The sequence below is a fragment of the Podarcis pityusensis genome, assembly GCF_964106645.2.
Source record: "Podarcis pityusensis genome assembly, chromosome: 11".
Taxonomy (NCBI): Eukaryota; Metazoa; Chordata; class Lepidosauria; order Squamata; family Lacertidae; genus Podarcis; species Podarcis pityusensis.
Window position 1 is genome coordinate 26,359,031 of NC_138036.1, and position 14,393 is coordinate 26,373,423.

The 14,393-nt window shown below is 41.0% G+C and overlaps 1 protein-coding gene across 1 annotated transcript in view; it reads right to left on the reverse strand.

Annotated features, from left to right (window-relative positions):
• The window catches only part of LOC308458031 (interleukin-6 receptor subunit beta-like), a 67,529-nt gene extending 53,894 nt beyond the window's left edge, over positions 1–13,635 (reverse strand). Inside the window, exon 1 of the mRNA XM_080972558.1 lies at positions 12,887–13,635. The gene's annotated coding sequence lies outside the window, so the exon portion shown is untranslated. The remainder of the gene's footprint in view (positions 1–12,886) is intronic.
• Positions 13,636–14,393: the final 758 nt, after the last annotated feature.

Here is a 14,393-nt window from a genome sequence, read left to right on the forward strand (position 1 = left end):
TGAAAAGGAAGCTTATAGAATGAGCAAATTTGCCCTCTACAGAGGCCTCTCATTCCCTGGATCCTTTGAGTTTTATCCATAATGCATTGGCAGGCAGGGGAAGTAGGGACTTCATCTGCTTCTTATCTCTGGTCAATGGATCAGATTAGATTCCATGCAAAGATGTTCAGTTATAGTATATCTTGGGGTGTATGGAGTGTTAGAGGAGGGGCAGTATCTCTGGTGGGGAGCATGTTGTGTTCCTTCTGGGATAGTTCATCCACCTTTGGTACCCACCGTGCACTTAGCTCTCACCTATGGTTCCTAGAAGCTGTCATTATGCAACAGTCGTCACACTGTAGGAAACAGCTTCAGCTGGTGGCCAATGGGTCTCCCTTGGTGAGTCAGGAACTGGTCTATCCCTTGCATGCGAAGCCTGGTTCCAGTATATTGAGTGGAAGAGACTAATGGCAGGTCCAACAGTCGAGAAGGTGGTTTCTGCACATGCTGTTGAAGGAAACGAAGGGACTGATGGGGGTTGTCAACCTGGGGACGTAGCCCATCTACGAGAAGGAAAACTTTGATCCTGCTGCTTTGAGGCTGTCCTCATTTGCAAGAAAGGCTTCGGAAGCAAACCCTGAGGAACAGTCAATACTTGCAGGACATATTCTGGAGTAGAAAAGGCTTAAGGAGTAAACCCTATACAAAGCCACAGTGGAGTCCCTAAGTCCACTCAGCTCTATCAAGAAACTCTGCATCTTGTCCTGTAGCTCAAAGTGTGGCTAGGCAGGCCTCAAGTTTGTTGTACCTTCTCTTCCAGTAAGGCAACAATTTGCACTTGCTCCAAGTATACTTTTATCTGGCAGGAACATGGCAAAGACAACTCACAATGCTGGCTCCCAAAATGAAATTTGGGCAACATAGATATGCAGAAGCTATGCGAAGCAGGCCCTGATCACAACACCATGTTCTACCACTGTGCTCCAACTCCTTGTTTTCTCCTATAACAACAGCTATATTGTTAAGGAGCTACTCAGGTTTTATATTATAGGTATTGTTCAGCTGCAGCCATTGTCTTGCTATTCCTCTTTTCTGTTCTTATTTCAAATTTATAACCTGTCTTTCCTCCCCTAAGGAAGTTCTCAAACAGCACTATAATATGCTGCAGGCAGCAGTTAAAATCAATATGTCTCTCTGCGTGTAAACATCAGGGATAGCTGTTGGGACCTACTTTATTAACTAGAACTCCCGCGATCCACCAACCAGAACCAGGTGCAAAATAGAGGCTTGGCTGCTGAAAATTAAGGAACAGGGTGCCTGTGAGCAAATGCTGAACCCAAGAATTTGTGATCAGAATCAGAACCAGGCTCAGAATTCATTTTACAATTAAAAAAAAAAATCCCCCCAAGCTTTCTTTTTCAAGAACCAAATTTAGGAGCATGGTGTGGGAGGGGAGCTTTTTAGCTGTCGATTTTGAATAAGACAGTTGGGAGTCACAAACCCTTGCCAAACTACTGTAAACTCCCTAGAGATCTATCAGTACTCCTGATCACCACTATAGGGACAAATCAGCATGTGTGGTGGGAGTGTCCAAAAATAGAAAAGTTATGGGAAAATGTATTTACAGAAATATATTTGATTACAAGGCAGACAGTTCCCATGACCCCAGGACTGGCTTTACTTGTATAGTCACAATACATTGTGTTATGAGTTCTTCGTTTCTACTTTACATCTATTAACTGCTGCAAAACCAACTATTGCCAGAACATGGAAATCGTTACAATTATTAACTATGGACCAATGATATAGTACAATTTGGCAAACAGCATTATTGGAGAAACTGGCACAAAAATTAAACTTAGCAAGAGGCCAAAAGAAACACAACAATTTTTATGCAGTCTGGTGTGACTTTATTGATTACACAAATAATGAGGCATATGGTAGAGCATTACCCATAGTTTAAAACACAGTCTGGCACGAAGTACATATTTTCTTTTTTTCCTGTCTCCTCCTCCCTATAAATTCTAATCATTATTGATACAAAATATATTTTATTAATGGCTACCAATCTCAGCATTTCACATTACTATACATTATTTCATATCTAATAACTGTAATAATTTTGGTTATATACACTTTGGCACAACTTTGTTAATATATTCAGAAACATTTATCTGAGTGTTTGCTGTTTTAGTTTTAATTTTATATAATTGATGCACATCATATGCTCTAATGTAGACAAAGAATAGATATCTATGTAGCTATGTTAAACAGTTTAAAGATGAAAATGGAGGGGGGAAACTACATTACAAAAGAAAAGGAAAAAGAAAAATACTCCTGATCTACCCTTTGCCTGCCCCTGGTACGTATATTCACATAACTGTGCAGCTCAGCAGCTAGAAAACCTGTAAATTTTATCTGTTGTCAAAAGCTAAAAATCTGGCTAAATAACTATTCCCAAATATGGTTACTTCATGACCCATGAAGTTCGCATTCTGCCTTAGCACACTTCAATTCTACCCTGCAATTGCTATCTTTCCACAAGATATCTTGCCACTTGAAACTGAACATTTTTTACCCAGCTCGCAGGTTCCTTTCATTAATTATTTTGGAGAGAGAGAGAGAAAAAACCCCATAGTACAGTGCCTAAAGGACATTGATTAGTTTATATATTGTTTTGCTTTTTTATATATAGCTAAGAGCTGCTGGCGGCATCTGCAAAACATAGCTAGTTCTGTCCAACTTGCCTCCGCTCTTGGGCATGCTACAGTAATTAACTCTAATCCTAGCAAATAAAAATTAATCAAAGTAGTGCTATCCTTGATGTCGTGAGCGTGCTAAACCTATCCCAACAATAGAATAAAAGGTGCTCTCTATATTGCCATAGAAAGTTAACAAGAAATTCATTTGAAACAGGAATTTCCTACTGGTAAGGATGCTCTCATTATAATTTTCTAATTAAATCAGGTTTTTATAAAGGTTAACCGTGACATTTTAAATAGCTTGAGCCCACATTGATATTTCGAGGGCATCCTTTAGCTCAGCCACTTCTGATTGAGAAGGATGTTCTTCCAATTAAGGGATCTCTTGTTGAGAGCTTCTAGTAAATGGCATCAATTTCAGAGTGGTGTGGCCTGGAATATAGTAGCACTGTATTTCACTGCTACCGAATCATGGCAGAAATAATTTGAAACCCCTCTTTAAAAAATTAATTTAAAAACAATCTTAATCCTACTATGAAATTTATCAAAATGAACGTTTATTCAAGGGATCTCGGAGTTTAAGATCATGCAGAGTGAGTCCATGCTATGCTGTGGATAGAGGTGCCAACCTCTGCAGTGGAATAAGCTGAAAGTGAACTAGATGTATTTGGGAAGCATATATAAGCAGACCAGTTCCTATTCTCTGTATTTGTCAAAATAGCTAGTGAACGCACTATGCGCTTGCATTGTAGATCAGTTTATATTACTGTGTAAATCTTAATTTCTTCCTTTTCAGAAAGTTACTGTTATTACAATGACAGAAATATTTAGAGAAAGAAAAATAGCACCACTTTGGAAAATGAAACTACTCTGTCTGCAATCCTATACTCAGTTGCCTGGGAAACACAATGGGAATTTACTTTGGGGTATACATATGTAAGACTGCGGCATAAATGCAGTAGCTAAAATTGCCACATTTTCAAGGACTGCTGATTGTGGTAGGTAGAGATACACACACACACACACACACACACACACACACACACATCCCTACCACAGTTTCCATTTGTTTACCTTGTGCCCAGGACTGGCTACAGTGACTCTGTTTAAGTATAAGTGCATTTCAAATATGCAAATATATAGACTAAGTCCAGGCCCATCAGATGATATAGCAGCAGACTGAGGACTGACCAAGTGGCAATTCTAAAAGTAATTCAGAGTAGAGGTGGCGGGAATGAAAAAACAAAACAAACGGAGGGAGGTCAAATGATATACATGTGTGTGCATTCTGAATATAGTTTTATTCTGCATTCAATAAATAGTTAGGAATAAACCAGGCAGTCCCTGGTAATATCATGGAGATGAGTTCCGGGAGATGGAGGATAACTGGGAGAGAGAAGCAGAGGTGGGAACGGCCCTCCCCTCCAATGTCTATGCTATAATTTGCAGGCAGCTCCTGCTGGACTCAAGCTTGCAAGCAGCACACACTACCTTCTTAGTAGTTGTTTTTTTTTTTATTAACAACACTCTTGCTCACCTGGAGATGCAAGCTGCCCACCTGCCACCTGCAAGGAACCAGGCAAACCTGGAGACTTCAGGTCAGAACTGGAAGTCTGGCAACTCTAATATTGTCAGAGCAGTTGCACATTTTAGCAAGTTGCTTATGGAAGACAGTAAGATAATGTGTAGATCATAACAACTAATACCATATGTGGAGGTTGATTCATTGTGGAAAAACAGATCAGATTTTGGGCAGTTAGTGTGCAGAGCACCTACCTATACAATAAAAAAGAACCCTCTCACATCAACAGTTATGCAATATACATTCGTATTTTGAAAGGGTACCTGCCAAGCCTCCTCCTGGATGGAACAGTTTTTATTCTTGCATATAAAGTACTAAAACAGAAATAATGAGTAGAAGAACAAGTTCAGGGACATCATACATGTGCTTTCAATTTATTCCAGATTGCCTGAATCATCTTGATCAGATGGCAAGCTATTAATAGGTAATTAGGGTGATGGCTTGTTGCACAGCATAGGAGGGCAACACTTGCACAGTGCGCTGGAAGGGCATAGCACATGCCTCTTTAAATAATGGCTGTCAAAGGAATACATTGGTAACAAGACCACAGCATCAGTTCTTTTTCCATCCGACTGGTGTCTTCAAACTAACTGTAGCAAAACTTTGGGCACAACAATCCTTTGCTCTTATCTTCTTTTGAAGATTAACAGTGGGATCTGGTGTGTGCATTTATTAAAGTTTTCATTCAATCTATGGATGAAGCTTTGGCTTAATATTGGCTGAGTGAGAGGTGCTTTTTTGGTGAAAGCAATGGTTCTCAAACTTTTGAACATTGCTGTTATTTCATATATTAATTTGCAAAACTGACTGTATTGCCAACATGAAGAAATACGGTATATCATGGTGATGAACAGCATAAAATCAATAAGACAATTGCAACTCCCTCTCCCTCTCTCTGTATATATGATTGTGTATGGAGCACATTGCACACAGTTTGTTTGTATCCTTAGAGTATGGAGCATAATGCACATAGTTTGCTGGTGTCTTGCCGATTCCTGACAGCAATTTGCTCTGCCAAAGGCTAGATACAGACGGAAGCAATTTGAGCATCTGCACCAACCCACCCCTCCAAGGCTCCATCCCCTTCCATGAGAACTGCCTCTACTTCTTCACTCGGCTCCCCAGCTGGTGTGTTACTGCACCATTGTACCAGTGAGACATTTAGTTTCATTGGATTCAAGCTCCATCAGCCCTAGTGGCTCCCTGGTCACCAATATCAGAGTCAGGAAAACAGTTTAATTCCCTAGCTGGAGACTCTGCAGCCCCTGACTTGGTGTCTTGGTCACTGCTGAATTTTGGGTTCATAACACCTGATATACCGTATATAAGAATCCAAGCCCCCTTTGAGAGGCCCAGTGACTGAAGTCTATTTGAAGCCCCCCTTCCTTCTCACAGCACCCTGTATCAATGTATTATTTTTCTCACTTGGAAAAGAATTTTGATATGGTGCTTCCATATGTGAGGCTAGGGACTGGTGTCTCCTTAAAAACAAAGGCCCAGGGTTATCTAACTTTTCTTTAGAGGTGACAGTGGTTTCAGCACCAAACTTTACCTGGTTCTGAGAGAAACTGCATGTTAATCTCAGGATCCCCTTTTCTGTGGAACTTCCATTGGGGGCCACTCCAGAATTTGTTAAACTAAGGGTTAAAGGATTTCAGGAAGTAGGGCTGGGAGACCATTACCAGGAACCTTGAAGAGTCACTGCTAGTGATCCGATTATGGATCCCTGAATGAGATGGATCAATAGTGTGAGTCAATGTGCAGCAGTTCCTTTTTTTCTTACTCAGCCTACCAGACTGCTATGTTTAAAGTACAAAGTTGCAATGACCCACAGTTCACATAAGTATTTTAAATTATTGACATTTACAACAACGACCTTTGGTTTATGCTGCCTGTTTTAGTGGAGTGGATGGTGAAAGCAGTTCTGAAGAAGTGACACATCAGCTTAGCCCTATTAAGGCCAGCAGACTTTTCCATGGAATTGGAAACACGTAAACTCAGCAAAGCTGTAGAGTCCAGTAAGTCACCACACCCTTCTGTACTAAATTTTGCTCTCTCAATTTTTGCAGGATGTTTTAAAGCTTGTTAAAGCAATGCAGATCAAATGAAGCTGTAGTAGAAATGGACTGGCCATCCTCTTCTAAAGTGAGGGAGGAGCGATCCAGTATTAGAAATAGAGGGCAGAAACCATTCTTATAAAAAACTGCAGCCAGCCCTTTAAAAAAGTGTTCTTGTCCAGGATTCCAGCTAGCATGGAACAGAGCTGTTCATGCTCCTTGGAGGAAGGGGAAAAGGCAGTTGCGGGTGGGCTGGTGGTGCTCATCTGACTTCCTGATAGCTGAGTCACTGCTGCTCACCAGGAATGGGAGGGCTGAAGTGGCAGGGAGGTCAGCAAGGTGCAAATATACCAGCAGGAATGTTGGCTTGACTCCTGCAGTGCATTTGCACTGCACTGACCTCCCCATTGCCTCATCCCTCTCCCTCCTGGTGAGCAGCAGATTCCCACCCCCACACTCAGTTTTAGCAAGGGTTTCAATGGAAAACCCTTCCTAAACCTTAAAGGGTTCCCATTGCCCATCATCTGACCCTGATGTGTGGTTTTCCTACAGCAAAGGAAGTTCACTGGATGAGGGCCAAGAAGCTGAGATGGAATCCTGACAAGTTGGTAGCCTTGTGGGTGGGCAGTCCAGGAATTGGATAATTTGCCTGTTCTAGATGGGAATGTACCACCCCCTGAAGGAGCATATACATAGTATGGGAGTGCTCCTCAATCTAAAATTGTCGCTGAAGGTCCAGGTGGTAGGAGTGCCTTTTACCAGCTTCAGCTGGTATGCCAGCTGCAGCCTTTCTGGGATAGGGGTAGATTGGGCACAGTGACTCGTGTTGGTAGCCTCAAGACTGAATCACTGTAATGCTGTCTATGTGGGGTTGCACCTATGGTTGGACAGAGACAATATCTTGTGCAGAATGCAATGGCTAGGTTGCTGAGTGGAGCTATCAGCTGTGAGGATATCGCACTACTTCTAAGCTACACTGGCTACCGATTTGCTACTGGGCCAAGTTTAAGATTTTGTTCATTACTTTTAAAGCTCTAAACCAGTGATGGTTCCCCACCAGTACCTGAGTCTATTTAGCACACCTTCAAAAGAGCTCACTATCAGTGCTCATCGACTGATTGACACTCAAGAGTGAAATATTTGAAATCATCGTCTGGTGTCATAATGACACTTGCCAAAGTTTCCCAAGCATGGGATGTAGCAGTTCCACTATATTTTGCACTTCTCAAAATCCATCTTATGCCACCCATATATAGAGTCACTGTAAATTGTCAATTATGTTTCTGCAGCCAGGGAGAATTGGAGAATATTGTTCATCATGTACCATGTTGCTTCTTGTACAGTTCTCCTAGGTATAGCTCTCTCAAAGGAATTATTCACAGAAGGTCCTTATTGAATAGTAGGGAGAAAAATTATTTGCTTGTGGATGGAGATAATCACTGCATACAAGGTTTCAAGGTTTGCCTTAGCAGCCCAACGGATTGGACAAAATGTCATTTTACAAGATGAGGTCCTTCCAAAGTGCTGGGGACCTGCTATACTAAAATGCATCTCAGTACCATTAGTATTTCTGTACTTTTTTGTGATGATGACCAATATTTTTATCCAATACATTTAACTGGTTATGACATCCACTAACTGTTCCTTATTTTAGAACAATTTCAGAATTTGATGACCCAAGGAAGCAGAGGCCGTTAATATATGCTCTAGTTTAAAGAGGACTCTTTTTGAAGGAATTTATTTGAAGCCAAGGGTTTGTTTTGTTTTGTTTTTTGCCTAGTCCAAGAAAAATTTAAAAACACAAGCCCTAAGAGGGTCCTTGAAGTTGTTCATCAACAGTTAGCGCCTGGACAGCAGACAGAGCAGATACACAGGCTTGGCATTTCCTGCTATACTGAGATGGATTATATTTTGCTTTAAAGTACAGTGGTAGCTCAAGTTACATACGCTTCAGGTTACAAACTCCGCTAACCCAGAAATAGTGCTTCAGGTTAAGAACTTTGCTTCGGGATAAGAACAGAAATCGTGCTCTGGCAGCGTGCGGCAGCGGGAGGCCCCATTAGCTAAAGTGGTGCTTCAGGTTAAGAACAGTTTCAGGTTAAGAACGGACCTCCGGAACGAATTAAGTACTTAACTAGAGGTACCACTGTATAACAATTTATATATTCCCTTTGGTGATGTTTAAGTGACCACACTTTCTCTCTCTCTCTCTCTTTCTCTCTCTCGCGGTAGACTCGTAATCTGGGGAACCAGGTTCGCGTCTCCACTCCTCCACATGCAGCTGCTGGATGACCTTGGGCTAGTCACACTTCTCTGAAGTCTCTCAGCCTCACTCACCTCACAGAGTGTTTGTTGTGAGGGAGGAAGGGAAAGGAGAATGTTAGCCGCTTTGAGCCTCCTTTGGGTAGTGATAAAGCGGGATATCAAATCCAAACTCTTCTTCTCTCTCTCTCTCATACACACAGTGCTTCAAAACTCCCCCCCCCGAACAGCTGTTTAGACCCCATAATTTGGTATGGCTATAGAAAGGTTCGGATTTTTTAGATGCTGTTTAAGCTGCATGTTAAAAGGAACATTTTGATACCTATAGTTGCATTAAAGTTGTATTTTAGAGGAAAGAGGGGCACAGAATTGCTTTGGCAAAGAAAAAAAATGAGAGAGACAAGAGACAGAGAGGGGAAGTATGCCCAAAGAGTCTGGATGAGCCTAAGAAAGAAGAAATTGCTGCTGGAAACTGTGACCTGCTTGTTAGCTGGCTCCGAAGGCACTGGAGCCTGCAGCTGTCTCTGTTCTGGTGCTATCGGAATATCTCCTGTAGCTTACAACATTGCTACAGATGACTTCCATGGATAAGGCGAGATAAATGAGACGCACTAAAAGGCCTGAAGAAAATTGAATAAAATCATAGGCAGTATGTTCTAATAAAGGATTTCAGTGAAGCCTGTTTACTGCAAAAGATATAATGAATCTGTTAGGACAAGAATAAGACTACAATGTATGGCAGCATCTGAATATTATTTATATTTCTTTTCCCTTACACTTAATGAAATGATGAAGCAGCGAGCAACACCATTCATGTCAATAGGGTGTCATATTTTAGTGGGAACTAATGGCAATTTATTAGTGGTTAATGCACTTTGTCAGTTTTGGATAAGATCAAGGTCATATATTCCCATTTATATTGCTTTCTGAGTGCCTCTACCATGTTATTCCCCCACCCGCTGCCCCCACAGAAGTAGGTCCTATTGGTTTTAAATGGGAAAGTAAGGGCCAGTTCTACATCCGGAATAAACCAGTTGCAAACCCTTCTGTAGACTCTACTGATTACTTTCAAATATATCTCTATGTAAAAAAGTTCATGTTCATACAAAAAATCATGTCAGATTCCGCCTGCTCTTCTCGACATAAAATTTTAAATGCACAAGAATCCCCCAGACTCCACCCAAATTCTAACATATAACCTCCATCCTTGCTACAGCTCAGGAAAAACTTCGCAGGCGAATTCTCTTGTGGTAGACCATGTATATTCATGTGGTTTCATGATATGAGATGATTGTTTAATGTTTCTGTTTTGGTTTTGATATATTTTATAAGGCTAGTTGCCTGCTGAAAAGTGGGGTAAGCAAAATTGTAAGTAGTTTTTTTGGGGGGGCAGTCTCTGGGCTGCCTTGGCAACTGTTGCCAAGGGACTTGCAATGATGGGATAGTGACAGCTGGGGCAGTTTGGCTTGGGAGGGAGGAAGGGAGAGAAGAATGTACAGTCATACATCGGGTTAAAGCATACCTTCAGGTTGAGCGTTTTCAGGTTGTGCTCCGCGGCGACCCGGAAGTAACGGAATGCATTACTTCCGGGTTTCGCCGCTCACGCATGCACAGACGCGCAAAATGACGTCACGCGCATGCGCGGAAGTGGCGAAATGCGACCTGCGCACACGCAGTCACATGTTACGTTCTGCTCAGGATGCAAACAGGGCTCCAGAATGTATCCCGTTCTCATCCAGAGGTACCACTGTATGGTGGTCTATTGAGAAAGAAAAAAAGCACTGTGGCAAATTTCTGGTATGGGGAGGCCGCAATCAAATTCTGGGAATGGCTGTGGTGGATAGAGACTGAACGAAACAGGGGTGGGAGATCCAGCAGCCTGCAACATGTGAGATGCACTCTATAAGAACACCTAAGCCACACCATAGCATCATCAGGTACTCTCCTGAGGTAGAGTTGGTTCATCCAACCAGAAAGAATGCAGCCTTGCAAATATGCTGGGGGGGGGGAATCCTTCCCTCATTTATAATAATGTGTTCGTCTACGCTTCCAGTCTCCCTTTACAGAGTGCAGACTTGGAGCGCAGCCTCACGCCAGTCACACTTGTGAAGGTCCCAGCTGGTCCCAACTGGGCCTAAGCTAGTAGGCTTTGTTTCAGCTTCAGCTGTTTATCTGTTTAGAGTGTAAGCGATTTGGAAATAGGATGGTTTCTTGTGCTTGCTGTTAAACACTATATTGAATTTGTTTTATATACAATGCTAGAGCTAAATTATAAGAAGCTCCCAAATTATATACTAGCTTCCAAAACATGTCATTATGCTGTTATTTCTATTTTGCCCTTCATAGGGTATGTCATATCTTTCTTGAATATCATGGACATAGGACTGGGGTTTTTCCAGTAGTGGGTAGGTTGCCAAATCTAATTTTATGATACTTTCCATGCTAGTTCATCTACGTCTTTCTTAACGTGTTTCCATTCTTGAGGGGGATGATTAATTCTTGTTTATCTTTGTCGTCCAATTTCTCTGTGTCCTCACTAAAGATGCCAGTCATAGTGGCTTCCCAGTGCTGAAAGATCCTTGCATTCTGGGAGGTTCTACAACTAGATTAGTATACTTTTTGAGTGCTTGTTTAAGTACTGAATGCAGAAAATTCATCAAGATTTGAGCCATTTCCATGTGAATCTCTATGAAAACATATTTATGCAGTCTGAGCTGCATTTACAACAGCTGAACTCCCCCTGAATTCTCTTCTGGATGTAACTCCTGGTAATATTTATATATTTTTCAAAAAAATATAAACTGCACCTTGATTCAAAATTGATTTTAGAATAGTACCCATAAAACATTTAAAATTTACAACACAATAGTGAAACATTAAGCAGTAAACAGCACTATAATTAATGGAGATATAGAAATTATTTGGCCCCTTTCCACCCTGGTCTTTGTGAGCTATACCACGTCACTCTGCCCCAGCCCTTTTTAAGAATTGCTCCATAAGGCACAGAAGAAGCCTGATACTTTTTTTTCTAGTAGTAGTAGTCATGAGGGCATTGTTATTCCACCTCCTTTCCCCCACCAAAAAATAATAGTAGAGTGAGATCTGAAAACTTAGATGGCATACTCTATTATAATATACATTTAAAGTGTAATTCATGCTACTGAGGTCACATGTTATTGCTGCTCCTGGCTATCACCAAACTAACTTAAAATGGGAACTGAACTTGCTGGCGGGGGGCAGGGTCAGAAGCTGCTCTTTGGCTGCTGATTCTACCATCTATTTTGAATGGCCATTTAATTACAAGGGAAGTTTTGTAGAGTGGTACCTTGATTTTCGAACTTTATCCGTTCCAAAAGACTGTTCGAGTTCTGAAACGTTCGAAAACCGAAAACTCAACAGCTGGCAGCTAGGCCTCAGGATCTTGCACTCAGTGGAAGCCGCGTGTCATGTTTGACTTCCGAGGCGTGTTTGAAAACCAAAACATTTCCAGTGGTACCTTGGTTTATGAACTTGATCCGTTCCAGAAGTCCGTTCTTAAACCAAAGCATTCTTAAACCAGGGTGTGCTTTACCATAGCAGCGGGGGACTCAATTTACAAATGGAACACACTCAATAGGAAGCGAAACATGTTCTTATTCCAAGGCAAAGTTCACAAACCAAAACACCTACTTCCGGGTTTGCAGCGTTCTTAATCCAAGTTGTTCATAAACTAAGCTGTTCTTAATCCAAGGTACCACTGTACTTCCGGGTTTGTGGCATTCATAAACCGAAACGTTTGTTAATGGAGACGTTTGAAAACCGAGGTACCACTGTATTGTATTCTGCTATCCTGTTTTGACTTATTTATTTTATTTATTCATTTTAATTTGTTTATTAAATTTGTATACTGTATTTTATCCAACGATCACAGGGCAGTTCACAACATAAAAATACAAAAAATACAAAAAAATATCCTGCTTTTCATTTCAAAGTTGGCCAGAGCAGCAGCGTTATGGTTTGTACCAACTTTTCTAATTACTTTTCTAATATTATAGTTAGTATTGATTTAACCAGTTTGGTGAAACACAGTGAGGTTTGAGCCTTTCAGATTTCATGAAGATTTCAGAGCAATGTGCTACTGATCACTGAGATCCAATTCTTTAAAGGCCTCACTGAAGTAAATCCATCCAGGTAACTTGAATATATTAGATTGCAACTAGCCTGCTATTTCTGCCAATAGTTCTTGGAAATATCACTTCTCAGTGAGATCACCTTCCCTTCCTTTCAATTTTCTGTCTTTCTCCCCCCCCCCTTCTTTTGCTTACCTTACGACTCCCTCCCCTTCCTCAGTCCTTGTTCCTTTTCACCTCTTCCATTTGTACGTGAAAGCAATTGTGTCTGTCCTTCAGCTGCGAAATTCATTCTAAAAGAGACAAGACTGCAGCTCAAGCGTGCAGCGACCCTTACCTTGGCCTCTGTGGTTGCTCAGGAATGCTTTCCCATATTATAACGGCATTTTCTCATCTTCTGTTTGAGGAGCTATGCAAATACTGCAGCTGTGCCAGCAGCCAGATCAATCACAGATTAATCATGGATAGGCCACTTTGACCTCCAACAGAATTTATCTGAATATGTAAACACATAACACAGCCGTTACTAATATGATGCTAAATCAAGTTTCAGTCACTCATCATCATTTGTAAAATGTTTCTTGAGAGTCAGATGAGCAATTCCTTTCTTCATTAAAAAAAATAAAAATCAGAAGTGAACGTGAAATTGAGGAGGCTTATTATGAGGAAATGCTGAAGCAGGAAGTCCAATTAAGTGACAGTTCCTCTTTCAGGAGAAATTTGTGATGGGACATGGGAGGAGCTGCAATTTCCCCTCCTTGGTAGGTGAGTTGACCATTTATCAGAGGCCCACAAGCTTCCCTGTCTAGGAAATATATTACACACTGCCCTTTTCAAGTTATCCTGGACGTGTGAAAATAGGATCATGATGACTGTAGGAATAAAAAGTAGTATAGAGACGTTGTGCTTACGTATTGCATTTATATCCCACCTTTCTGCCAAAAAGCTCCAGACAATGTACATAGTCCCTGTTGCATTTTATTCTTACACCACCCTATGAGCTAGATTAGGCTAACAGCTAGTGATTAGCTCACAGCCACCTTGTGAGTTTATTCATAAGTGGAAATCTGGGTTCTAGTCTCTCACTCTAACCATCACACCATACTGGCTACCGCACTTTATGTATAACCATCTCTGTGCAGGGTTGACTTAGGGCATTTAGGCAGCAAGCCTAATCTCACTTACCTGGCAGTAAGCCCCACTGAACTCAGTAGGACTTACTTTTACATTGAAGTGGTTAGAATGGCAGCCTTTGTCGTCCAAGCAGCTGCATTTAGAGATGTCAGTTTTGGATTCTGTAAGTTTCTCATTTTCCCAATCTTAAGTTCAGTTCTCCACATTTCAACATCAGGTTGCAAATTCTTTCTTAAGAGTCCTCATGAAAATTCTTCACCAATTTATTGCTAATTTCTCCTAAGATACAGTTTTGCAAGTAATTCTCCTTAATATAATGCATTTTTTATATTAGTTTCACTATTATAGTGCATTTTTGTATGTTATTTTCATGAATATAAAACATATACCCTAGTATATGCATTTTTGGACACAAGACTGGAGAACTGCATTGCAAAATTCAAAGAAGTGCAAATTTCAAAGGATTGCTGCTTTTCTGCTCCCATAGTTTGGAAAGCACAAATTGGGGAAGTTTGTCTTTAAATGTGATGTCTATTGATTTTCTCTCTCATCCCTAGCTGAATTGTAT